The 27,957-nt window shown below is 40.7% G+C and overlaps 1 protein-coding gene across 2 annotated transcripts in view; it reads left to right on the top strand.

Annotated features, from left to right (window-relative positions):
* MYLK (myosin light chain kinase) overlaps nucleotides 1-27,957 on the top strand; it is a 279,895-nt gene that overhangs the window by 42,914 nt on the left and 209,024 nt on the right. For both annotated transcript variants that reach the window (XM_040484717.1, XM_040484716.1), the window contains exon 2: nucleotides 25,145-25,308. The gene's annotated coding sequence lies outside the window, so the exon portion shown is untranslated. The remainder of the gene's footprint in view (nucleotides 1-25,144; nucleotides 25,309-27,957) is intronic.

The raw sequence follows: 27,957 nt of genomic DNA, 5'->3' as shown, positions 1-27,957 counted from the left end.
CCCCCCCCCCCCCCCGGTGGGGGCGCGGGGGGGCGGGGCCGGTCGCCCCCACGGTGGGAGGGGGGTGGGCATCAGGCCTGCCAGGGCTGCAAGCCACTGCAAACTCTTCCCTCTGGAAAAGAAGTCACAAGGGTCAGCTCACTCCTCCCACCCCTAATTCCACCATCCCATCCCAGCTGCAGGGCCCATGTCTGCTGGTCTGCCCAGGGAGGCCTCTCTGAAACGAAGAGCCTCACTCTGTGGTTGACGTAAAGAGGCTCATGTGACTGAAGAGGACTCCTCAGGGCTTGATTGAGGTGATGTGAGTGAAAGTAAACTGTAAATCACTATATAAATGTGGTTGTTGGCTGAACAGAGTGGAAACCTGGGAGGTTTGTGGGGGCAAGGGAGGAAAAGTGCCTCTTGAGAGAGGTCTCCTAGAAGAATATGAGATTAGTTGAGGTTCAGTGAATTCCTTTGTTGCTAACTCAAGAAGCATATTTGAAGGGATAAGCTCCCTCACTTAGAGCAGAGCATCCCAGACTTGTCGCCATAGTGACAGTGCTCATACAAGAGGCTTAAATCCCAGAAAACACCAGGTCATAAGGATTCCTTTGGAGCCATGATTCTCCAGTAGAGGACTCAGCTATTGTGTACTATCAAGGCGAGAGGCAGTGAGTTTGAATAGCTTCCCTTCCTTCCTGTTTCTTGCTGTGGGGCTTTTGTTTTGGTCTTTTTCTCTGGATTGATGTGGCCTTTGGAAAGGGGTGCATCCCTGCAGATGGACCTGGTCTTCATTAAAACCTATGTCAGAAGCTGGAGGCACTAACAATGAACTATCTAAAAAAGAAATTAAGAAAACAATCCCATTTACAATAACATCAAAAATAGTAAAATACTTAGGAATAAATTTAACCAAGGAGGTAAAAGCCCTGTATACTGAAAACTATAAGATATTGATGAAAGAAACTGAAGAGGACACAAATAAATGGAAAGATAGCCTGTGTTCATGGATTGGAAGAATTACTGTTGTTAAAATATCAATACTACCCAAAGCAATCTACAGATTCAGTGCAGTCTCTATCAAAATTCCAATGGCATTTTTTCACAGAAATAGAAAAAAGCAATTCTAATATTGTATGAAACCACAAAAGACCCCAACTAGCCAAAGGAATCTTGAGAAAGAAAAACAGAGCTGGAAGCATCACACTTCCTGATCTTGAAGTACGTTACAAAGGTAGAGCATTTAAAACAGTGGTTGTTCTGGGGCACCTGGATGCTCCGTTGTTAAGCCTCTGACTTCGGCTCAGGTCATGACCTCACAGTTTGTGGGTTTGAGCCCCACGTCGGGCTCTGTGCTGACAGCTGGGAGCCTGGAGACTGCTTCAGATTCTGTGTCTCGTTCTCTCTTTGCCCCTCCCCCATTCACACTCTGTCTCTCTCTCTCAAAAATAAATAGACATTAAAAAAATTTTAAAAAACAGTGTTGTTCTGGCATAAAAACAGACACATAGATCAATAGAACAGAATAGAGAGCCCAGAAATAAATCCAGGCACATAGGGACAACTAATCTTTGACAAGGGGTCCAACAGTATACAATGAGGAACAGAAAGTCTCCTCAATAAATGGTTCTGGGAAAACTGGATATCCACATGTAAAACAATGAAATTGTGTCGTATCTTACAGCATACACAAAAAGCAAATCAAAATGGATTAAAGACTTAAACTTAAGACCTGAAACTATAAAACTCCTAGAAGAAAACATAGGAAAAAGCTCCTTGACATTGGTCTTGGCAATGATTTTTGGATGTGACACCCAAAACTCAGGAAACGAAAGTAAAAATAAACCAGTGGGATTACATCAAATGAAAAAGTTTTGTACCGTAGGGGCGCCTGGGTGGCTCAGTCGGTTGAGCGACTGACTTCAGCTCAGGTCATGATCTTGCAGTTTGTGAGTTTGAGCCCCACGTTGGGCTCTGTGCTGATGGCTCAGAGCCTGGAGCTTGCCTTGGATTCTGTATCTCCCTCTCTCTGCCCCTTCCCCACTCATGCTCTGTCTCTCTCTCTCAAAAGTGAATAAATGTTAAAAAAATTTTTTTTTAAAGTTTTGTACTGTAAAGGAAGCCATCAACAAAATGTAAAGGCAACCTATTGAATGGGAGAAAATATTTTCAAACCATATATCTGATTAGGGACTAATTATCTTAAATATATATGGAACTCATACAACTCAGTAACACCCACCCCCAAATAATCCAATTAAAAGGCGAGCAAAGAACCTGAGTAGACATTTTTTCTTCTAATAGAAGACAGCCAAATGGTCAACAGTATATGAAGAGGTACTCAGCATCACTAATCATCAGAGAAATGCAAATCAAAACCACAATGAGGTATCACCTCATACCTGTTAGGATAGCTATTCTTTTTTCTTTTTTTTTCAACGTTTTTTTTTTTTTTTTAGGATAGCTATTCTAAAAAAATACAAGAAGTAACAAATGCTGGTGAGGGTATGGAGGAAGAGGAACCTGTGTACACTGTTGCTGGGAATGTAATTTGGTATAACCATTATGGAAAACAGTATGGCAATTCCTCAAAAAATTAAAAATAGAATTACCATATGATCTAGCAGGTCCACTTATGGATATATATCTGAAGAAAATGGAATTAGTATCTGGAAGAGATACCTGCATTTCTATTTATTGCAGAATTATTCACACTAGCTAAGATACGGAAACAACCTAAGTGTTGGTTGATGGATGACTAGATAAAGCAAATGTAACATGCATGTGTGTGCACACACACATGAATGTTAGCTATTGAAAAGAAAGAAATCCTGCCATTTGACAACATGGGTGAAACTGGAGGATAAATCAGCCAGACAGAAAAATACATGTACTGTATCATCTCACTTATATGTGGAATCTTAAAAAGCCAAACTCACAGAACCAGAGTAGAATGGTGGTTGTCAGGGGCTAGAGGTAGGACCAAGGTGGGAAAATAGGAGATGTTGGTCAAAGCATACAAACTTTCAGTTATGAGATGAATAAGTTCTGGAGACCTAATATACTGCCTAATAATACTGCATTGTATACTTGAAATTTGCTAAGAGGGTACATCCGAAGTGTCCTCACCACACACACACACACACACACACACACACACACACACTAATTACATGAAGTGATGGGATATGTTCATTGATTGTGACAATTCTTTCACAATGTATACATATATAAAATCATCACATGGTACACACTAAGGAGGAGGAGGAGAATGAGGAGGAAGAGAAGGAACAGTTAGATGTGTCTGTTTTTCAGGCCCTCTTCTTTCTTGGGAATACTGTGAACTTATCATTTTGGGACTGAACAGAGTTCTCTAAAAGCCAGTCACCTTGCCCTTTGCCTCTTAGAACATAGATTTATTTGCAGTAAGCTACAAATACTCTCCTTATCCCACTAGCTCAGAAAGTCCAGCTGTTACTACCTCACAGGGGAAGTATAACAGACCCTTACAACCAGGCTGACTTGTAGGCTATGGCTACTTGCCACTGGTTACTTGGCTTGTCTGGTCTGTTTAAACTACACGCCAATTTGCAAGGACTTATTAAGAGACATGATTGCTTTTTTTCTAATCTGTCTGGTTTCGTCTGTCTGGCTGATTGTTCCTTCCAAACTTAATGGCTCCCGGCCCCTTTGACATTGATCTGGCCTTCTGCAGCTCTGCTTTGATAATCTGGTTTCTAGACTTGGATCTGCTTTGACCCTTGGAACACTGAGACTTAAGCTATTGAGTTACTGGTAGAGGGGTGGTGAGGGGTGTCTAGATTCTGTCACTCATCCTGGTCTCAGGTCTCCCTGATGAGCCATGTTGCACTCCCACAGCAGTATAGCCAAAGACTGTACTTCAAGCCTCACCAAACTCTTTGTCTTCAGTGTCAGAGTCTGTAGGTCCTACACTTCCAGAACCAATGTAGTGTTTGGCCTAGCAGCACATTGGGAGCTAGCCAAATCTGTACTAGACGTGGTCCTACCTTAAGACACTTGTGGTCTGGTGATTGAGGTGACACAAGAATGTGAGCTCCTCAAAGGGAGGATATTTGCCTGTTTTGCTTTGTCTATTAGTGTATTCCTTGTGCTAAAAACAGTAACTGGTATTTAAGTGTTTGATAATAATGTGCTGAATAAATGAATGACTAGATAAAACTTCCACATACAATGTCAGAAGAGAGAAAGAAGTACAAGGGAGTTTCAGAAGGATGAGATGTTGATAGAGAAAGCCAACAGACAAGTTGGTCTTTTTTTAAAGTTTATTTATTTATCTTGAGAGAGAGACAGAGAGTGCATGTGTACTGGGGAGGGTCAGAGAGAGAGGGAGAGAGAGAGAATCCCAAGCAAGCTCTGCACTGACAGTGCAGTGACAACGCAGGGCTCCAACTTGCAAACAGTGACATCATGAACTGAACTGAAATCAAGAGTTGGATGCTTAACCGACTGAACCACCCAGGTACCCCCAAGTTGATCTTTTCTATTGACACTGACTGTATAGTTCTTTGGAATTCATTGAGATATGTCTTATGGCCTCTTGCAGGTTAATTTTTGAAAATATTTCCTATATGCTTGCAAAGAATACAGGCATACTTCCAAGATATTATAGGTTCAGTTCCAATCCACTGCAATAAAGCAAGTCAAATGAATTTTTAGGTTTCCCAATGCATATAAATATTATGTTTACACTATACTAATAGTCTGTTTAGGGTGTAATAGCATTATGTCTAAAGAAAACAATGTACATACCTTAACTAAAAAAATGCTAACCATCATCTGAACTTTCAGTGAGTTGTAATTTTTTTTGCTGGCCAAAGGTCTTGCCTCAATGATGATGGCTGCTGACCAGTAAGGGTAGTGGTTGCTGAAGGTTGGGGTGGCTGTGGCAATTTCTTAAAGTAAGACAACAATGAAGTTCGCTGCCTTGATTGACTTTTCTTTCACAGTTTCTCTGTAGCATGCGATGCTATTTGATAGCATTTTACCTATAGTAAAGCTTCTTTAAAATTGGAGTCAACCTAAAAAAAAAAAAAATTGGAGTCAGTCTTCTCAAACCCTGCTGCTGCTTCAACTAAATATTCTCATTCCTTTGTTGTCATTTCAACAAGCGTAGATTTCATCTCAAAAAAACCGCTTTTTTTGCTCAAGCATAAGGAGCAGTTTATCACCTGTTAAAGTTTTATTGTGAGACTGCAGCAATTCAGCCTGAGCTCCACTTCTCATTCTAGTTCTCTTGCTATTTGCCACCACATCTGCAGTTACTTCCTACACTGGAGTCTTGAACCCTCAAAATCAACTGAGGATTGGAATCAACTTCTCCCGATCTCCTGTTAATGCTGCTATTTTGACCTCATTTTGTGAATCACAGATGTTCTTAATGGCACCTAGAAAGGTGAATCTTTCCATAAAATTTTTAACTTACTTTCCGCGGATGCATCAGAGTAATCACTATCTATGGCAGCTATAGCATTATAAAATGTATTTCTTAAATAATAAGACTTGAGAGTTGAAATTACTTCTTTTTTAAAATATTTGAAGATTGGCAACCATTCTTTTATTTTTTTAAATAATTTAAAAAATTTTTTTCCATATGCGTTTTACTCACACCACGATAGCTCATAATAGAGTTTGATCTAAAATTTGGAGGTAGATTTTTTTCACCATGATAAGTGTACTCTTTAATCTCCATCATCTGTGTCACCCATCCCGGCCTCCTCCTCCCCCGACTACCCTCTGGTAACCATCGGTTTGTTCTCTACAGTTAAGAGTCTGTTTCTTGGTTTGTCTCTCTCTCTCTCTCTCTCTCTTTTTCCTTTGCTCGTTTGTTTTGTTTCTTAAATTACACATGTGAATGAGATCATATGGTATTTTTCTTTCTCTGATTTATTTCACTTAGCGTTACACTCTCTAGCTCTATTTATATTTTTGCAAATGGCAAAATTTCATTCTTTTTAATGGCTAAATAACATTCCATTATATATATATATGTATATATATGTATGTATATACACACACACACACATATATATATATATATATATATATATTTACACTCCACATCTTCTTTATCCATTCATCTATCGATGGACACTTCGGTTGCTTCTGTAGTTTGGCTATTTTTAAATAATGGGGCAATAAACATAGGGCATTTGTTCCTTTGATTTAGTGTTTTTGTATTTTTTTTAGGTAAATACCCAGTAGTGTCATTACTGGATCATAGGGTAGTTCTATTTTTAATTTTCTGAGGAACCTCCATACTATTTTCCACAATAGCTGCACCAGTTTGCATTTCCACCAGCAGTGCAAAAGGGTTCCTTATTCTCCACATCCTTGCCAATACCTGTTGTTTCTTGTGTTGATTTTAGGCATTCTGACAGGTGTGAGGTGCTATGTCATTGTAATTTTGATTTACAATTTCCCAATGTAAGTTTGATTTACATTGTAAATTTGATTTTTATTGATGATAAGTGATGATGAACATCTTTTCGTGTGTTTGTTGGCCATCTGAATGTCTGTTTTGGAGAAATGTCTGTTCATGTCTTCTGCCCATTTTAAAATTGTATTATTGTTTTTGGGGTGTTGAGTTTTATAAGTTCTTGATACATTTTGGATAATAACCCTTTATCAGATATGTCATTTACAAATATCTTCTCCCAGTTCATAGATTGCCTTTTAGTTTTGTCTGTTTTCTGTGCTGTGGAGAAACTTTATTTTGATGTAGTCCCAATAGTTTATTGTTGCTTTTCCATCTCTTGCCTCAGGAGACATATCTAGAAAAGTGTTGCTATAGCCGATGTCAGAGAAATTACTGCCTATGTCCTATTCAAGGATTTTTATGGTTTCAGGTCTCACATTTAGGTTTTTAATCCAGTTTATTTTTGTGTATGGTGAAAGAAAGTGGTTCAATTTCATTCTTGTGCATGTACTGCCCAGTTTTCCCAGCACCATTTGTTGAACAGACTTTTTCACCCCTCCTTTGTCAAAGATTAATTGACCATATAATTGTGAGTTTTTTTCTGGGTTTTCTGTTCTATTCCAGTGATCTATGTGTCTGTTTTTATGCCAGTGTCATACTGTTTTAATTACTACCGCTTTGAATATAACTTGAAGTCTGGAATTGTGATACCTCTAGTTTTGTTTTTCTTTTTCAAGATTGCTTTAGCTATTTGGTCTTTTGTAATTCCATACCCATTTTAGGAATGTTTTTTCTTTTTTTTTAAAGTTCATTTATTTTTGAGAGAGAGAGAGAGAGAGTGTGAGTGAGTGGGGGAGGGGCTGGGGAAGAAGGGGGACAGAGGATCAAAGCAGGCTCTGCGCTGACAACAGTGAGCCCGTGCGGGGCCAAACTCACAAACTATGAAATCATGACCTGAGCCGAAGTTGGATACTCAACTGACTGAGCCATCCAGGTGCTCCAGTATTTGTGAAAAATACTGTTGTTATTTTGATAGGAATTGTATTGAATGTGTAGATATTTGTTCTCCCAACCCATGAGCGTTCAATGTCTTTCCATTTCATTGTATCATCTTCAATTTCTGTTATCAGTGTTTTATAGTTTTCAGAGTACAGACCTCTTTGGTTAAGTTTATTCCTAGATATTTTATTGTTTTGGGTGGAATTGTAAGTGGGGTTGTTTACTTAATTTCTCTCTCCGCTGCTTTATTATTAGTGTATAGGAATGCAACTTATTTCTGTACATTGATTTTGTATCTTGAGACTTTACTGAATTCATTTATCAGTTCTAATAGTTTTTTTTGGTGGAGTTTTTAGGGTTTTCTGTATACAGTCTCATGTCCCCCACAAATTCTGAGAGTTTTGCTTCTTCCTTACCAATTTAGATGCCTTTTCTTTATTTCTTTATGTTGTCTGATTGCTGTGGCTAGCACTTGCAGTACTATGCTGAATAAAAGTGGTGAGAGTGGACATCCTTGTCTTGCTCCTGACCTTGGGGGAAAAGCTTTCAGTTTTTCACCATTGAGTATGATGTTGGCTGTGGATTCTTCTTCTTCTTCTTCTTCTTCTTCTTCTTCTTCTTCTTCTTCTTCTTCTTCTTCTCCTTCTTCTTCTCCTTCTCCTTCTTCTCCTTCTTCTCCTTCTTAATGTTTATTTTTAAGGGGAGAAGTGCAGAGAGAGAGGGAGAGAGAGAATCCTAAGCAGGCTCCATGCTGTCAGCGCAGAGCCTGATGTGGGGCTCGAACTCACAAACCGTGAGATCGTGACCTGAGCCGAAATGAGGAGCCAGATGCTAAGCCACCCAGGAGCCCCAGCTGTGGGTTTTTCAAATAAGGCCTTTTTTATGTTATGGTATGTTCCCTCTAAACCTACTTTGTTGAGGGTTTTATATCATGAATGGATGTGGTACTTTGTCAAATGCTCTTTCTACATCTTTTGAAATAATCATATACTTTTATCCTTTCTCTTATTGATATGATGTATCATGTTGATTATTTTGCAAATACTGAACCACCCTTGCATCACAGGAATAAATCCCAGTTGATCATGGGTATGATTTTTTAATGTATTTATTTTTATTTATTTTTTAAAATTCAAGTTAGTTAACATACAATGTAGTATTGGTTTTAGGAGTAGAACCCGGTGATTCATCACTTACACATAACACCCAGTGCTCATCCCAACAAGTGCCTCCTTAATGCCCATCACCCATTTGGCCCATCTCCCCACCTTCCCTCCAGCAACCCTCCGTTTGTTCTCTGTAGTTGTCTCTTGTGGTTTGCCCTCTCTCTGTTTTTATCTTATTTTTCCTTCCCTTCCCCTATGTTCATCTGTCGTGTTTCTTAAATTTCACACGAGTGAAATTATATATTTGTTTTTCTCTGGCTGACTTATTTCATTTAGCATAATATACTCTAGTTCCATCCATGTTGTTGTAAATGGCAAGAGTTCATTATTTTTGATTGCTGAGTAATATTCCATTGTGTATTTATACCACATCTTCTTCATTCATCAGTTGATGAACATTTGGTCTCTTTTCAAAATTTGACTATTGTTGATAGAGCTGCTATAAACTTTGGGGTGCATGTCCACTTTCAAATTAGTATCTTCGTATCCTTTGGATAAATACCTAATAGTGCAATTTTTGGGTCATAGGGTATCTCTATTAAAAAAAAATTTTTTTTAATGTTTGTTTATTTTTGAGAGATAGAGCATGAGCAGGGGAGGGGGAGATACAGACAGGGAGACACAGAATCTGAAACAGGCTCTAGGCTCTGAGCTGTCAGCACAGAGCCTGATACGAGGCTTGAATCCACAAACCATGAGATCATGACCTGAGCCAAAGTTGGATGCTTACCTGACTGAGCCACCCAAGCACCCCTAGGGTAGCTCTATTTTTAATTTCTTGCAGAATCTCCATACTGTTTTCCAGAGTGGTGGTACCAGTTTGCATTCCCACCAGCAGTGCAAAAGAGATCCTCTTTCTCTGAATCCTTGCCAACATCTGTTGTTTCTTGAGTTGTTAATTTTAACCATTTTGACAGGTATGAGGTGGTATCTCATTGTGGTTTTGATTTGTATTTCCCTGATGATGAGTGATGTTGAGCATCTTTTCATGTGTCTATTAGCCATCTGGATGCCTTCTTTGGAAAAGTGTCTATTCATGCCTTCTGCCCATTTCTTCACTGGATTATTTGTTTTTTGGGTGTTGAGTTTGATAAATTCTTTATAGATTTTGGATACTAACCCTTTATTCAATATGTCATTTGCAAATATCTTCTCCCATTTTGTCAGTTGCCTTTTAGTTTTGTTGATTGTTTCCTTTGCCGTGCAGAAGCTTTTTATCTTGATGAGGTCCCAATAGTTCATTTTTGCTTTTATTTCCCTTGCCTTTGAAGACATGTTTAGTAAGAAGTTGCTGTGGCCGAGGTCAAAGAAGTTGATGCCTGTTTCCTCCTCTAGGATTTTGATGGCTTCCTGTCTCACATTTAGGTCTTTTATCCATTTTGAATTTACTTTTGTGCATTGCCTAAGAAAGTGGTCCAGTCTCTTTCTTCTGCATGTCGCTGTCCAGTTTTCCCAACACCATTTGCTGAAGAGACTGTCTTTTTCCCATTGGATGCTCTTTCCTGCTTTAAGATTAGTTGGCCGTACAGTTTTGGGTCCATTTCTGTGTTTTCTGTTCTGCCCTATTGATCTGTGTGCCTGTTTTTGTGCAGTACCATACTGTCAGGATGATTACAGCTTTGTAATATAGCTTGAAGTCCAGAATTGTGATGCCTCCAGCTTTGGTTTTCTCTTTCAACATTACTTTGGCTGTTTGGGGTCTTTTCTGGTTCCATACCAATTTTAGGATTGTTTGTTCTAGTGCTGTGAAGAATGCTAATATTATTTGATATAGACTGCTCTGAATGTGTAGGTTGCTTTGGGTAGTATAGACATTTTAACAACATTTGTTGTTCCAATCCATGAGCATGGAATATCTTTCTATTTCTTTGTGTCCTCTTCAATTTCTTTCATAAACTTTCTATAGTTTCCAGAACACAGATCTTTTACCTCTTTGGTTAGGATTATTTCTAGGCATCTTATGGCTTTTGGTACAATTGTAAATGGGATCGATTCCTTGATTTATCTGTCTGTTGCTTCATTATTGGTATATAGAAATGCAACTGATTTCTGTACATTGATATTATATCCTGAGACTTTGCTGAATTCATGTATCAGTTCTAGTAGTTTTTGGGTGGAGTCTTTTGGGTTTTCCATGTAGACTATCATGTCATCTGCCAAGATTGAAAGTTTGACTTCTTCTTTGCCAATTTGGATGCCTTTTATTTATTTTTGTTGTCTGATTGCTGAGGCTAGAATTTCCAATACTATGTCAGACAACTGTGGTGAGAACGTCTGGACATCCCTGTCATGTTCCTGACTTTAGGGGGAAAGCTCTCAGTTTTTCCCCATTTATGGTGATATTAGCTGTGGGTCTTTTATATATGGCCTTTATGATGTTGAGGAATGTTTCTTCTGTCCCTACCTTCTTGAAGGTTTTTATCAAGAACATAGGCTGTATTTTGCCAAATGCTTTTTCTGCATCTATTGAGAGGTTCATATGGTTCTTATCCTTTCTTTTATCAATATGGTGTATCATGTTGATTCACTAATATTGAACCAGCCCTGCAGCCCAGGAATAAATTCCACTTGATCATGGGAAATAATTATTTTAATGTACTGTTGAATTTGATTTGCTAGTATCTTTTTGAGAATTTGTGCATTTAGATACATCAGGGATATTAGCCTATAATTCTCCTTTTAAGCGGTGTCTTTGTCTAGTTTGGGAATCAAGGTAATTCTGGCTTCATAGAATGAGTTTGGAAGCTTTCCTTCCATTTCAGTTTTTGGGAACAATTTGAGAAGAATAGGTTTAACTCTTCTTTAAACGTCTGGTAGAATTCTTCTGGGAAGCCATCTGGCCCAGGATTCTTGTTTTTTGGGAGATTTTGGAGAACTGATTCAATTTATTTGCTGGTTATGGGTCTGTTCAAATCTCCTATTTTTTTCCTGTTTCATTTTGGTAGTATGTGAGTTTTTTAGGAATCTTCCCATTTCTTCTAGATTGCCCAGTTTGTTGGCAAAAAATTTTTCATAGTGTTCTCTTATAATTGTTTGTGTTTCTGTGGTGTTGGTTGTGATCTCTCCTCTTCTCATTCATGATTTTATCGGTTTGGGTCCTCTTTTCTTTTTGAGAAGTCTGGCTAGGGGTTATTCAATATTGTTTATTCTTTCAAAAAAACAGCTTTAAATTTCATTGATCTGTTCCACTGGGTTCTTTTGTTTCTGTATTGTTAATTTCTGCTTTTTGTTATTTCCCTTCCTTTACTGGCTTTAGGCTTTATTTGCTGCTCCTTTTCTAGCTCCTTTAGGTGTAAGGTTAGGTGGTGTACTTGGGACCTTTCTTACTTCTTGAAATAGGTCTGAATTGCAATGTGTTTTCCTCTTAGGACAGCCTTTGCTGCATCCCAAAGGGTTTGGACTGTTGTCTTTTCAGTTGCATTTGCTTCCACGTATTTTTTTATTTCTTCTTTTATTTCCTGGTTAACTCATTCATTCTTTACTAGGATGTTCTTTAACCTCCATGTATTTGAGGGCTTTCCAACTTTTTTCTTGTAGTTGATTTCAAATTTCATAGCATTGTGATCTGAAAATATGCATGGTATGATCTCGATATTTTTGTCTGTTGAGAGCTGATTTGTGACCCACTGTGTGATCTGTTCTGGAGAATGTTCCATGTGCACTCAAGAAGAATGTGTATTTTTCTGCCTTAGGATGAAATGTTCTGAATAACCTGTTAAGGCCATCTGGTCCAGTATGTCACTCAGAGCCATTGTTTCCTTGTTGATTTTTCTGCTTAGATGATCTATTTCCTGTAAATGGGTATTAAAGTCTCCTACTGTTATGGTATTATTATCAATGAGTTTCTTTATGTTTGTGATTAATTGATTTATATATTTGAGTTCTTTCAAGTTGGGGGCATAAATATTTATAATTGTTAGACCTTTGATGGGTAGACCCCTTAATTGGGATATAATGCCCTTCTTCATCTCTTGCTATAGTCTTTGTTTTAAAATCTAGTTTGTTTGATATAAGTATGGCTATTCCAGCTTTTTTGTTTGTTTGTTTTGACTTCCATTAGCATGATAGGTAGTTCTCCATCCCCTCACTTTCAATATGCAGATGTCTTTAGGTCTAAAATGAGGCTCTTGTAGGCAGCATATAGATGGATCTTGGTTGTTTGTTTTTTTTATCCATTCTGATACCCTGTGTTGTTTGATCTGAACATTTAGTCCATTTACATTCACGATAATAATTGAAAGATATAAATTTAATGTCACTGTGTTACCTGTAGAATTGGTGTTGCTGGTGATTTTCTCTGGTCCTTTTGTAGTCTTCGTTGCTTTGGTCTTTTTTTTTCCCCCTTCACTTAGAATTCCCCCTTAAAATTTCTTGCAGGGCTGGTTTAGTGGTCACAAACTCCTTCAGTTTTTGTTTGTCTGGGAAAGTTTTCATCTCTGCTTCTATTCTGAATGATAGCCTTGCTGCATAAAGGATTCTTGGCTGCATATTTTTCCTGTTCAGCATAGTGAAAATTTCCTGACACTCCCTTCTGGCCTGCCAAGTTTCAGTGGACAGGTCTGCTACAAACCTTACATGTCTACCTTTATAAACCTTTTGTCCCTAGCTGCTTTCAGAATTCTCTCTTTATTTTTATATTTTGCAAGTTTCACTATGATCCATTGTGGTGTTGACCTGTTTTTGTTGATTTTAAAGGGACTTCTCTGTGCCTCTTGGACTTGAATGCCTGTTTCCTTCCCCAGATTAGGGAAGTTCTCAGCTATAATTTGTTCAAATAAACCTCCTGCCCCTTATTCCCACTCTTCTTCTGGGACTCTAGAATATGGATATTGTTTCATATCATGAAATCACTTAGTTCTGTAAGCCTCCCTTCACGATTTAGTAATTTCCTTTCCCTCTTTTTTTTTTAGCTTCGTTATTTTCAACGATTTTATCTTATATTTCACCTATTCTGTCCTCTGCTTCTTCAGTCCTCATTATCACGGTATCCACTTTGTTTTACATCTCAGTTATAGCATTTTTTATTTCATCCTGACTAGTTCTTAGGTCTTTGATCTCTGCAGCAAGGGTTTCTCTGGTGTCTTCTATCCTTTATTCAAGCCCAGCTAGTAGTCTTACGACTGTTGTTCTAAATTCTCATTCAGGCATATTGCTTATATCTGTTTTGGGCAAGTCCCTGGCTGTGATGTCTTCTTGACCTTTCGTTTGGGGGAAATTCCTCCATCTTGTCATTTTGGCTACATTTCTGTCTTTTGCATGTTTTAAAAGCTTTTTATGTTTCCTGCACCTGAGAGTACTGCTATATTAAAAAAGGGTCATACACTGTCCAGAGCCTGGCACTTCAGGAAGTGTTTTTGGTATATGTTCTGTTCACTCTGCTATTGCGTTTTGGCTGCTCTTTCCCATGGTCAGCCCTCTGCAGAGCTCCTCCTTGCTTGCAGTGGTGCGTTTGGACCTTTCACTAGGTGTGCTTTGATTTGTTTGTTGAAGTGACCCTGGAAAAAAAGGAGGGGGAGCCTGATCCCAAAGCAAGAGAAAAGGAAAGGGGACCAAAAAAAAAAATCAAACAGAGAAGCAAAAAACTATAAGGCAGATTCTAAAGAAAAAGAAAGGGAAAAAAAAGAAGAGAAAAGAAACAAAGAAAAAAGAACTGTAGGTGTCATTTTGAAGCCCTGGATTTTCAGTGCACTTGGTGGATGGGGGATGGTGGCTGTGCTGATCTGACTCTGCTTTGGCTCAGAGTCAGTCTTGCCCCCCAAAATAAACAGTTGCCAGGCTTGGGGGTGCTGGGGTTTGGTGTTAAGTGGGTCCCACCTTCACTGGAGGCCACTGTGTTGTTCTCTGAAGTTCCACCATGTTGGTGTTGGGGGGGAAATGGCACCACTCCAATCTTTGATCCCCAGACTGGGGATCTCACATCCCCTTGCTGTTCAGGCAGCCCTCACAGAATAGTGAGACCAGTCAACTTGCCCTGTCCCACAACTCTCCTGAGGTTTTCTCTGGCGTGTGGCTGGGATTCAAAACCCACAGTCTTAAAGGACCCAGCACCATGTGGACCCACTCCCCTCCTTTGGAGCAGAGCCTCTCCATGCTGTGTAAAGTTCTCTGTCCCTGCGGAATAGTCCCATGCCTGCACAGTGCATGGAATCTGTAGTGTACCACCATTAAAGGCAGCGAAGGTTTTATATTCACTCTAGGTACGCCTCTGTCCCCTGATGATGAAAGGCCTTTGGCTGGCACCTGCAGGGTATTTCGTCCTTGGGAGGCAATAAGCCCTCTTCCAAAAGTACTCTGGGATGGGGAATGTTCTCTCCCAGTGTGCCCTGGAGATGTCTACACCACCCTATGCACTCCCAGCTAGCTGCCCCCTCCCTGCCCAGGAGTGCACGCCATAGCTCTGCTCCCAAGAAAGTCATGCACTTCCAAAACCTCAGAATTTGAGCTTCAAACACTGTTTGCAAAAAAGAGCTGGGACACTCAGTACTCCTCACTACCCAGTCCATGGGCCAGAGAGGTTTTCTGCTTGTGCTAACTCAATGTTGTACTTTCTCAACCCCTCTCTCTTTCTCTTCCTTTTGTCTCTCCATGAAAAGGGTTCCCTCCTCTCTTTTTCTCTTCCCCAATTCATTTCTATGAACCTCGCACCTGCCAAGCTGTCTCCCTCCAACTGTGGAGATCCTTCTGCCAATCTGCAGATTGATTTCCTGGGTGTTCCGAGTGATCTTACCTCAATACAGCTGTGTTTGAGGGACAAGGAAAGCCCAGGGTCCCCCTACTTCTCTGTCATCTTAACTCCTCCCCCTTTTAAATGGATTGTTGAATTCTGTTTGCTAGTATTTTGTTGAAGATTTTTGCTTCTGTGTTAATGAGAGGTAATTGGCCCTATAGTTCTCTTTATTTGTGGTGTCTTTATTTGGTTTCGGTATCAGGGTGATACTGACCTCACAGAATGAATTTGAAAGTTTTCCTTCTTCTTCTGTTTTTTGGAATAGTTTGAGAGAATAGGTATTAACTCTTCTTTAAATTTTTTTTTAAATGTTTATTTATTTTTGAGAGAGAGAGGACCAGAGCATGAGTGGCGGAGGGGAGAGAGAGAGGGAAACACAGAATCCGAAGCAGGCTCCAGGCTCCCAACTGTCAGCACAGAGCCGGACAAGGCTCAAACCCACAAGCAGTGAGGTCATGACCTGAGCCAAAGTCAGATGCTCAACCGACCGGGCCACCCAGGTGCCCAGGTAGTAACTCTTCTTTAAATGTTTTGTAGAATTCATCTGTCAAGCCATGTGGTTCTAGACTTCACAGTTTTTTTGGGAGTTTATTGATTACTGATTCAATTTCATTGCTGATAATTGGTCTGTTCAAATTATCTATTTCTTCCTGATTTAGTTTTGGTAGTTTATATGTTTCTAAGGATTTATGTATTTCCTCTAAGTTGTGCCATTTGTTGGCATATAGGGTTTTTTTTTTGGCAAATAGGTTTTAAAAAAAAATTTTTTTTTAACGTTTATTTATTTTTGAGACAGAGAAAGACAGAGCATGAACAGGGGAGGGGCAGAGAGAGAGGGAGACACAGAATCTGAAACGGGCTCCAGGCTCTGAGCTGTCAGCACAGAGCCCGACGTGGGGCTTGAACTCACGGATCGTGAGATCATGACCTGAGCCGAAGTCAGACACTTAACCGACTGAGCCACCCAGGCGCCCCGGCAAATAGGTTTTTATAACATTCTGTTACAGTTGTTTGTATTTTTATGGCATTGGTTGTTTGAAATTACTTCTTGATCCATGGGCTACAGAATGCATGTTGTGTTAACAGCCACGAAAACAACATTAACCTGATTGCACATCTCCATCAGACCTTTTTTTCTGAGTAGTAGGTCTCAACAGCGGGCTTGAAATATTCAGTAAACCATGTACTAAACAGATGTGCTGTTATTCATGCTTTGTTGTTCCATTTGTAGAGAACAGGGAGAGTAGATTTAGCACAATTTTTGAGAACCCTAGTATTTTCAGAATGGTGAATGAGCATTGGCTTTAACTTCAGATTATCAGCTGCATTAGCCCCTAACAAGAGAGCCTAACCTTTGAGACTTTGAAGCCAGGCATTGACTTCTCTCTAGCTATGACAGTCCTAGATGGCATCTTCTTCCTATAGGAGGTTGTTTAATGTATATTGAAAATCTCTTGTTTAGTGTCGCTGCCTTCATGAACTATCTTAGCTAGGTCTTCAGGATAACTTGTTGCAGCTTCCATGTCAGTATTTGCTGCTTCACCTTGCACTTTTTTGTTATGGAGATGGCTTCTTTCCTTAAACTTCATGAACCTACCTCTGCTAGCTTCCAACTTTTCCTCTGCAGCTTTCTTACCTCTCTTAGCCTTCAAAGAGTTGAAGAGAGTTAGAGCTTTGCTCTGGATTAGGCTTTGGCTTAAGGGAATGTTATGGCTGGTTTGATCTTCCATCCAGACCACTCAAACTTTATTATCAGCAATAAGGCTGTTTTGCTTTCTTATCATTCTTGTGTTTACTGGAGTAGCACATTTAATTTCCTTCAAGAACTTTTCCTTTGCATTCATGATTTGGCTAACTGCTTGGTACAAGAGGCCTAGCTTTTGGCCTGTCTCAGCTTTCAACATGCCTTCCTCATTAAGCTTAATCATTTCTAGCTTTGATTTAAAGTGAGAGATGTATGACTCTTCCTTTTCACTTAGACACTTAGAGGCCAGAGGAGGGTTATTAACTGGCCTCATTTCAATATTACTGTGTCTCAGGGAATAGAGAGGCCTGAAGAGAGGGGAAAGAAACAGGAGAATGGCTGGTCAATGGAGCAGTCAGAATATCCACAACATTTATCAGTTAAGTTTGCTATCTTATATGGATGTGGTTTGTGGCACCCCTTATACAATTACAACATCAAAACTTATACAGTAGTAACATCAAAGATAACCATAACAAATAATAATAAAAGTTTGAAATATTGTGAGAATTACCAAATATGACACAGAGATGCAAGTGAGCAAATTCTGTTGGAAAAATGGTGGCCTCAGACTTGCTCAATGCAGGGTTGCTATAAACCTTCAATTATGAAAAATACAGTATCTGTTAAGTGCAGTAAAGCAAAGCACAATAAAATTAGCAGCCACATGTATGCTTGCAATGCATGTTTTATAATTATTGGGTATAAAATTCTACATATGTCTTTTTAGATCAAGCTTTGTTGTTCATGGTAACAAACTTGAGAGCTTTTATGCAAATAATTGTGGGATTGAATTGAATTATGTAGAATTCTAATTCTGAGCTGTTGTATTTACATTACATTTACTGGACTCTTCCTAAAACCAATGCTGGGGATATCTTCTATGTTTTTATCTCATTCCTCTTATCATTTTGAAGTGGTTCTCTTGTCAAATTACATTAAAGTCTATTTTGTCTGGCATTAATTTTGCTATTTCAGCTCTCTTATGGTTAGTTTTTGCCTGGCATATTTTCTCATTATTTCCATTCATTTCTTTCAACTTCTTTGTGTGTTATATTCATCTTGTAAAAAGCCTATAACAGTTATATGAGTGGGTGAGTGTATGTACCTTTTAACTGGTGAATTTGGTCCAGTTACATTTATTGTTATTTATGGTACAATTCAAGTTGAAATGAAATAAGTGCACAGGAATGGAGAAATTGTTGATGGCTATGATGGGACACAATCTAACTCCACAGTGTAGTAGAAGATACCTAATAAATGTCAGCTTTCTTTTGCAGGTCCTTTCTCCAATCTGTGCCTAATGGGTATTTGGAGAATTTATGTTGATTTTTTTCTGGGTACTCTTTGAATGAAAATGCTGTGTCTTCTTCATGATATTCTTAGCCCCCCTAAACTCCAGCATTTTGACCATCTACGTGATACCTAAAAGAACTGGGCTGATTGCAGGGGGTAAAGAGGGAGTGGGTGGAAAGGAAATTGTGGCAGGTGTTGATGACTCACTGAAAACATTTAAGTGGAAAGGAAGTCTAGAAATAGGTTGGTAGCTAGAAAGAGAGCAGTAGGTCTAATTGTGGGTCTTTTTCAAGAAAGGATGTCTGGAGGCAAAAAGAAGGGAACTGACAGAATGTGAATGGTTGAAGATATTAAGGGATCAAGGACTAATCTATCACCTAGTCTCTTTAGAACAAGTAGCAGGGGGAGAGAAATGTATAACAAGAAATGTTTTTACAGGGTGTACTATAAAAATATATGTCTCTACTAAATTACTAGTGTAAAATGCATAAAGATAAGCAATATGATTTTTAAAATGTAGAGTCTCATACTCCTTTACCTGACTCTTAACAAACATTAATTAAAAAACGAACAAACATTTAGTTAAGACAACTAATTTTTTTTTTCCCTACTCTGTCTCAGCACTAAAAAGAACTTTCAATGTCATTGAATCCATTTTCCCACCTAAAGTAGAAGACTTTACAGCATTCCTGACAGCTCTCTGGGAAATTTGGAACACTTGTGGTTTTAAGAAATCCCACCACCTCAAATGGGAAGCATCTGCCTTTGTGCAGAGGTGTGATGATAACGAAGCTCTTTCTTTATTTAGTAGCGATCTGCCTAAATGTAACCATCTCTCTCTTGACCAACTATATGATGAATGTAATTCCATTACATGTTGAAGACTCTACCATGTATCTGTCCCCTCATACTCATCTTGTAACAACACCTGAGACCTTTCTCATGAGAGGACTTCTGGATCACTCAAGAGGCTTCTACCTTTTTTAGCAGGTTATCTCAGTTTTTTGCATTCTGATTATAGCAGTTGATCAGAACCATTAGTGGAAACTGAATTCTGTCAGGTGCTTCCCATCCCCCCTCCCCATCTAATGAAGTGATTATGTAGTTTTCCTTCTTCAATCAATTGATAAAATAAATTAAATTAATTTATTTTCAAATGTTGAGCCAGCTGTACATTTCCATGGTAAACCCCACATTATAAGGATGTGTTATCTCGTATTACTGAATTTATTAACATTTTGTTGAGCATTTTTGGCCTGTAGTTTTCTTTTCTTGTAATATCTTTGTCTAATTTTCATATCAAGTAATGTTGGCCTCATAAAATTTGTTTAATTCAGGTTATCTACTTCTTTTTAATTTTTTAAAATTTATTTATCCTTGAGGGAGAGAGAGAGGGAGAGCAAGAGTGCACACGTGAGCAGGAAAAGGGCAGAGAGAGAGGAAGAGAGAGAATCCCAAGCAGGCTCCACACTGTCAGCATGGAAACTGATGCAGGACTCAAACCCACAAACCGTGAGATCATGACCTGAGCTGAAGTCAAGCGTTGGACACTTAACCGATTGAGACACCCAAGAACCCCGCTATTTCTTTTTGGTTGATTTTTAGTATTTGTGCCTTTCAAGGAATTTGTCTATTTAATCTAAGTTGTTGAATTTATGGGCATAGAATCATTCATAATGTTTACTTTCTTTTTAATGTCTTTAGGCTCTGTAGTAATATCCCCTCCTTCATTTCTTTCTTTTTTTTTTTTTTAATTTTTTTTTTCAACGTTTATTTATTTTTGGGACAGAGAGAGACAGAGCATGAACGGGGGAGGGGCAGAGAGAGAGGGAGACACAGAATTGGAAACAGGCTCCAGGCTCTGAGCCATCAGCCCAGAGCCCGACGCGGGGCTCGAACTCACGGACCGCGAGATCGTGACCTGGCTGAAGTTGGGCGCTTAACCGACTGCGCCACCCAGGCACCCCCCCTCCTTCATTTCTGACAATTACAATTTTTCTTTCTTTTTTTTCCCCTGACAACCTGGCTACAGGCTCAAATTTTATTGATATTTTCAAAAACTTTTTTTTCAGGTTTTTCAAAAACTTTATTACTTGTTTTCTTTTGAATTTCAAAGATTTGTGCTTTTATATTTATTATTTCCTTCCTTCTGATCAGTTTGGATTTAAATTCCTCTTCTTTTCCTAGTTTTCTAAAGTGGAAGTTTGGATCATTGGTTTGAGGTTTTTCTCTTTTTCTAATATAAGTTTAATGCTATAAATTTCCTTGTACACTTAATCTGCTTTAGCTGCATCCGCCAAATTTTGGGACATTGTGTTTTCATATCATTCTATGTAAAATATTATCCAGTATCCCAGGACTTTGTCTTTTATCTATGGGTTATTTAGAAGCGTGTTGTTTAGTCTCCAGAAATGTACAGAATTTTCCAGGTATCTTTATGTTATTAACTTCTAGTTTGATTTTATTATGATTATAGAACATCTGTACATGATTTTACTTTTTAAAGATTGATTCAGGTTTGTTTGGTGGCCCAGAATATAGTCTATCTTGGCGAATGTTTTATGTGCACTTGAAAATAATGTATATCTTGCCTTGTTGGGTGTAGTGTCAATTCAGTTAAGTTAGTTGATAGTGGTGTTCAGACCTTCTATAAGCTTACTTATTTCTGTATACTTGTTTTATCAATTACTGATGGAGTACAAGATATCTTACTAATGGTGCTGAAGGAAAGAGAACAAAAAGTAATTATAAAGGGAATGTTACAAATCAAACTGGTAGAAGGATAGAGATTATATATATTATTTACTCTGTGTTCAATATTTGATTATAAGTGTTGAAAACTGACTCTGTTAAGTGTTCTCATCTTGTTCCTGTCTTTATCCTTTCCTGTATTTTGTTAATTCCTATAGATAAAATGTGATTTATGGTTATTAATCTTACAGATAAAAATGTTCCAAGTCCTTTCATTGCTTTGAGCTCTCTCCTGGGTTCCAACCTCCCCTCCACTGTGTATTTTAGGATGCCTAACCCCGCCCCCCCCCCCCCGCCCCCAGTTGCTAGTATTGTCTGGTAGTGTTGCCATTGGACTTTAGTGACCTAGGAGTTTACAGGTCACATCCTTCTCATATAAAACAGAATATAGTAGGACTTGTGGAGAGTTCTCCAAGCTGAGAATTTCAGGACAGTTTTCCTAGAGGCGGTTCACTAAGAAATCCACAAGAATCACATGATGGCCTTCGTCTTTGCAGGGAAGACATGTGTCCCTGAGAGTGTTCTATGTTTCCAGGCACTCAGAAGTCTTCTCATTGGTTCTTAAAGTTTCTCATATGGAATAATCCCCAAAACATATTAAATGAAAAATATCAAAGTATAGAATAATGCGTATAGTATGCTATCATCTGTATTTAAGACAAAATGGGGATAAAAATAGATATGTATTTTTATAACATATCCCAAGAAGACATTGATGACATGCCTGACTCTGAGGAAGGGAAGCTGGAGCTTGGTACCTAGGAGAAGGGGCAAGTAGAGGAACTTTCGCTCTATACCCTTTTGTGTCTTCTGAGTTTTGAACCATATAATTGCATTGGCTATTCAAAGAGGAAAACAAGTTAAAAACAAAATCCTTCTAGGATGGTTTATCAAACTTGATACTTAGATTGGCCCTGATAATTTACTCTTTTCCCTCATTTCTCCTTGCTTAAGTCTTCCTTCTTCCTGCCCTCCATGTCTGATCATTTGCCTGCAAGAGACATGTTGCAACATGCTCCTCCTTCTCAGAGTGTACTAGAAACTACACAGGGATGAGGTAGTGTTACTTCTTGTGACTGATTGCCATTTTTAATCCCAAACTTTCTAGACCAGAGGTTCTCAAACTTGAGCCTGCATCAGATTCATCTCGAGTGCTTGTTAAAACATTCGTTCCTGGGCCAGAGTTTCTGATTCACCAAGTCCGAGGTGTTTCTAACAAGTTCCCAGGCGATGCTAATTGGAGACCACTCTTTGAGAACCAGTGCTCTGGACTAAAATTGTTTCTTCTGTGATGTGTTGTCCAGTTTTGGTGCCCCAGCTGTGTCCTAAGAAATAAAAAAACAGGAGAGGTTTGTCCCTTTCCAAAGGCATACGTGTAGCTCACCACTGTCCATCTGTCTGTCTAGCCAACAGTGTCTGTCAGGCTCTATCCCCTTCATAAGCTGATATGCATGTCACCACTAGCAGGACTGACCCTATCAGAAGCCTGCATCCCCCTTCATCTGGGCTCGCCAGAGAGGACATTCGTACAGTCATTGCTGTCATCTCCCCATGAAGACTTAACTGATATTCTTGTAATCAAGAGTCATGCTAATTTCTGATTCACCTTCCAGTGCTTCTCAACAGAGGCACTATTAGCATTTTCGATGAGACAGTTCTTCATAATGAGAATTCTGTTTAATGTGGGATATTCAGCATCCTTGGCTCCCTTCCCTGTCCTTGGTTATCATGGTGATCTGTAATCCCACCACACATCCCAGTGCACCCCTCCTCCAGCCTTCCCCTCCCCACTGTCCCTGGAGAACGGGATGAGAGCAGCACAGCTTTCTTTTGAAAAACACTGTCTTGTATTAAGCCATCAGTGAACCCCCTTATCAAACCACATTGCCTTAGCTCCCTGCAAAAATCCTGAGTCGTGTTTTAATATTTTCCTGGTTTTCATTAAATGTTGATATTAAAAAGTGATTGAGTGGTGAATCCTTCTTTTGGAAAACCATATGGGTGGAATTGTCTACCCATGATATGCAGTCCCCTCTCTATAGAGAAATGCACTGGAGGGTCCCTGTTTCCTGCTGAAGTGGCTTTGCACCCTCACCTGCCAAGGAGAAAAATGTGACCCATTCTATTTCCCTTTTTTTTTTTTTAACCATGAGTGTCAGGGAACTCTTTTGCACCTGTCATGCTTAATAGGGATGCAAAATTAGTGTAGAAAACCATTTTGCCTATATTATCAGCTTTTACACATTTTTAATTTTTAAACATTCAGTAGCTTAATTTTGCATTTTCTTGTGGGTGACTTCAGAAGCAGGCCTTGGTGCAGGTTGAGTTGTGAAGGATTATAGCCAAGGATTATAGTTGCCTAACTAGCTGGGCAGAAGAATCCTGTGGTGGAACAGCCTGGCCTCACGTGGACACCAGCTAGGCCGTGGGCTTGAGACACAGGAGGGGCAGCAGGCAAGGGGGCTCTTCTTGCTGGCAGCACGTGAAGGTGTCGCTGGTGAGACTGAAATGCCAGGTGTGCTCACGCTGGAAGTGAAGTAAGGGTCAAGGAACAGAGAGCCGCAGGTATCCCTGAGCCCTCACCAAGGTGGGAGAATCATCGAGGTGAGTGGTGGCAGAGGGACCAAACTTGCCAGGTCAAGAGAAATTCTGCCAGGACTGACTGGGTTAGCCCATGAGAGCTGCAGAAACCATCACTTACAGGAACACCATCCTGATTTGGCTCCCACTTGATCCTGTGGCCAAACAGGATACAGATGGGGTACAGATGGGGCTGGGTACAGATGGGGCTGGCACTCTGGGGTCAGCTTTCTGCCGAAGCTCCGTGTCCGGGTGGAAAAGAGCATCTATTTGGGGGACCGTAGCAGGGCAGAGATTCCACCCCATCCCGCCCCTCCTCTGAGGGCCCAGTTCCTTCCAGTTCCTCTTCAAAGTACGCCTCAAAGTGTCAGGGGACCACCACGCCAAACTGGGGGTGTCCACCCTCTAGATCTCCTGTGTGAGTCGGGTGTATAAGGCCTTTCCGTCTAAAAGTCTCTTGGTTGAAATTCCATCGTGAGAGCTTGATTCCCTTCTGGTTTACAAACTCTTCATTACAGATTAATACACCTTCTGGGAAGGCAGCAAATAATTTGCACATTTGAAAGAATGGATTTATCACTTTAAGTATTTGAGATGTGCTGCTGGAGGGAAACAAGCTTTTTTTTTTTACTTTTTTTTTTTTTTTTGAAGTTTATTTTTGAGAGAGAGAGAGCACAAGCAGGGGGAGGGCCAGAGAGAAGGAGAGACAGAACCCCAAGCAGGCTCCGCACCATCAGCGCAGAGCCTGATGTAGGGCTTGAACTCACGAACTGTGAGATCATGACGTGAGCTGAGATCAAGAGTCAGACGCTTTACTGACTGCACCACCCAGGCACCCCAAAACAGAAACTTCTAAAGGGAGGAGATGGGGTGAGGTTTAGGAACCCTTGCAGGCTAAGGGGGCGCCCCGTGGGCTGCTTTGGTGTGGGCTCTGGGGGAGCAGAGGTGTGGGCTGAGCTCTGGACAGTGAGGGGGGGGTCACTGGTTTCTGAGAACAGTCCTCTTCCAGGTGTGAGTATTGTCTCCCTGTCCTGTGAGCTCCTCCTTACCCTGGCCTTGTCACCAAAGCCAGGCCCCTGATCGCCCACGTACCAGCTCTTTCCAGAGGGCCCAACAGCCACTACCTGCTCTGTGGCCTTCCTCCCTCACCCCTGCCAGGGCCCCTCCCCTGACCCTGTGACTTCACCCCAGCTCTGCCCTCCTCAGTTCTCCTGAATTCTGTCCTCTGTGGAGGAAGGAAGCACCCAGTTCTAGTTCTCCTTGTAACTATTCGTCCTGAACTTTAAACCCATAACCCCCCCACACTTGGTAATAAAAGCACCTATTGTCCTTGGGACATTTCCACACAGCCTCTCTGAGTGATGTGCTCCTCCTCCCAGCTGCTCCTACTCCCTTGTGCACGTGTGTCCCTGACTTAGCTTGCCTTTCCTCCTTCCCACCAGGCACCGGCCAGGAGGCTTCCAGTGGGCTGCCCCTGCTGCCATCCGAAACACTTCAGGAGCTTCTTGGCTAAGGGCCCCACGAGCCCACAGGGAGGCAGACCTCCAGGACGTCTTGCCCTGTGCTCCCAGCCCAGTTGCCACAACAAACAGCAGAGGAGACGTTGGTGAGTGGGCAGGGTTCAGACTGTGCCGTTGACCATTCCTCCCCAGCCGACCCTGAGGAGATGACAGAGCCAGGGCAGAATAGTGCCCGCAAGGTGAGATGACACCTGGTCAGGTGCCCAGACAGCTGGGGGTGAAGCCAGCATGCCTTACTGAGCATTATCTGTTGACCCTGGCTTAGCTGGTCAGAATTCTAGAACTGGTGGAGTTGGTGGGAACTGTCATTGAAGCCAGCCAGGAAACAAGATTCGGTATCGGCTGGGTGCCCTGGTTTCTGCTAGAAACTGTTATGCTGCCAAACTGGTGCTCCGTCCTTCCCAATTGTCCACAGGCTTCTTCCTCCTGCTACTCCAGGAAGGTGCTCTGGTTAACTGCATTTGGTTTCGATTTTCCCTTTGACTCTCTGGTTCCTTAGCAAGAAGCCATCATTGGGGGTGGAGCACAGTTCAAATTCTGTGTTAATTGTGGAACCCATCTGTTCCAGGTCCTGACCAAGAGCTCCCACTGGCCCTGCTTCACAGACGTGATCATTGTCACTCTGGTCAGTGGGAAATCCCATTGAGAGTAGGTGTAGAGTGAGTCTGCTCAACAAAAATGGTGCCTTTGTGGGCATCTATACAGTGGTCAATATTCTCAATTATATTTCAAAAGTCTGGGTGATCTTTTGGGATATCATATGTGAAAGTTAGGGGTCGGGGTCCATTGCTTTCGTAGCTTTAACTGGTGTGGAAGATGGGTTTCCTTCTGCTACCCTCTTCCCTCTTCTTGGGGTCTTGTGATTACAGTACTTGAGGGGTCCTCAGCCAGTGGCAGCCTGGGAAGTGGTCTGTTGACTCTCACTGTGAAGGAGGCTGATGGGGTCCTAACCAATTCAGTGAAGCAAAGCAAGTGAGAAGGAGGAGGGGGAAAGAGCAATCAGTGAAAAGAAGCATAGCCTGTGATTTTATAACACTGATTTCCCCCCAAGGTTCTAAGGCTGCTTTGAAGTATGGTTCCATCATTGAAGTGGGAGAATAGCTTCTTTCTTAAAAAGTATTTTTACTTTATTTTTAAAAGATTTTTATTTTTTAAATGTTTATTTACTTATTTTTGAGAGAGAGAGAGAGAGCGCAAGCAGGGGACGGGCAGACAAGAGAGAGAATCCCAAGCAGACTCCGTGCTGTCACTGCAGAGCCCAGTGTGGGGCTTGAACTCACAAATGGTGAGGTCATGTCCTGAGCCAAAATCAAGAGTTGAACACTTAACCAACCGAGCCACCCAGGTGCTCTGACTTCAGCTCAGGTCATGATCTTGTGGTTTGTGGGTTCCTGCCCCACGTCAGGCTCTGTGCTGACAACTCAAAGCCTGGAGCCTACTTCAGATTCTGTGTCTCCCTCTCTCTCTCTGCCCATCCCCCATCATGCTCTCTCTCTCTAAAAAATAAATAAACATTAAAAAGAGAGAGAGAGAGAGAATACTCTTAGGCTGCTTTGGCAGACAAAACTAAATACATGGGTTCTGTCCTTTTGTTAAAAAAAAAGATCTTGTAATTTTAAAGCAATTTTTAAAAAGTGATTATGAGGTTGGACTCTAAAGTGGCTGATGAAGGGAGAAAGCAGTGTCTTACTACTGCCTGAAGGAAAGTACAGAATGTATGGCTGAGATGGGGGCATTATTTTAGGATTCAGGGAAGGCTGGATCAAAGTGAACACTGTGTATGCATGAGCATTGCTCCCTTGAGAGGTGAGCCCTAAGGCACTCTGACATTGTGAAGCAGCAGAAGCAGAAGATCAAAGGATGGAAAAATTAATGCAAGTCCTTTATTTTGAAGGCAGGTTTGCCTTGGCTAAAATCAGGATGAAGGTAGAGGCTCGGGTGCTGGGGAGAGGGCTGTGTAAGAAGCCTTTTCTGTGGAGTTACCCATTTTATGCTCAAGGCAGGGAAATTTGCAAGGAGAAAGAAGAGGACAAATCTTCATTGGAAAAGCTAGAGCAGATGGGACTGTGGAAATCATCCAGTACTCTTTTCCCTGCACTGATGCGGAAAGGGGGCCCCTGAAGGAGAGCTGCAGCGACACACCTGGTTGGTGCAGAGTCAGGCTGGAACTTGGTGCTCTTCTCTGGAGTCCCTTCAAGTCTGAGCTGATGGGCTGCTCACAGATGATTCGGACACCTTTAGCAAGATGCAAATGTTTCTTGACAGACTTCTCAGAAGGGCAAGTAACCTTTAGTTTCCTCCATACATTTTTTTCAGAGATGCCTGTGGAAAATCTCTTTTCTGAATTGCACACTCTTTTTTTTTTTTTTTCAACGTTTATTTATTTTTGGGATAGAGAGAGACAGAGCATGAACAGGGGAAGGGCAGAGAGAGAGGGAGACACAGAATCGGACACAGGCTCCAGGCTCCAAGCCATCAGCCCAGAGCCTGACGCGGGGCTCGAACTCACGGACCGCAAGATCGTGACCTGGCTGAAGTCGGACGCTTAACCGACTGCGCCACCCAGGCGCCCCGTGAATTGCACACTCTTAATGAAGACATTTGTTCTGCTTTTGATAAAATAAACTTTGAACAATGAACTATGGTGCTATATTACATCAAAATGTATTTCCCTAGGCTTCATTGTAATTCTTCTTTTATACTGAAAGCACATGTAATTTAGAGAGCTTTATGTT

The sequence above is a fragment of the Herpailurus yagouaroundi genome, unplaced genomic scaffold (assembly GCF_014898765.1).
Source record: "Herpailurus yagouaroundi ecotype Mexico unplaced genomic scaffold, PumYag 162, whole genome shotgun sequence".
Taxonomy (NCBI): domain Eukaryota; kingdom Metazoa; phylum Chordata; class Mammalia; order Carnivora; family Felidae; genus Herpailurus; species Herpailurus yagouaroundi.
Note: the sequence above shows the minus strand (reverse complement) of the source record. Positions and strands in the feature narration are given on the sequence as shown.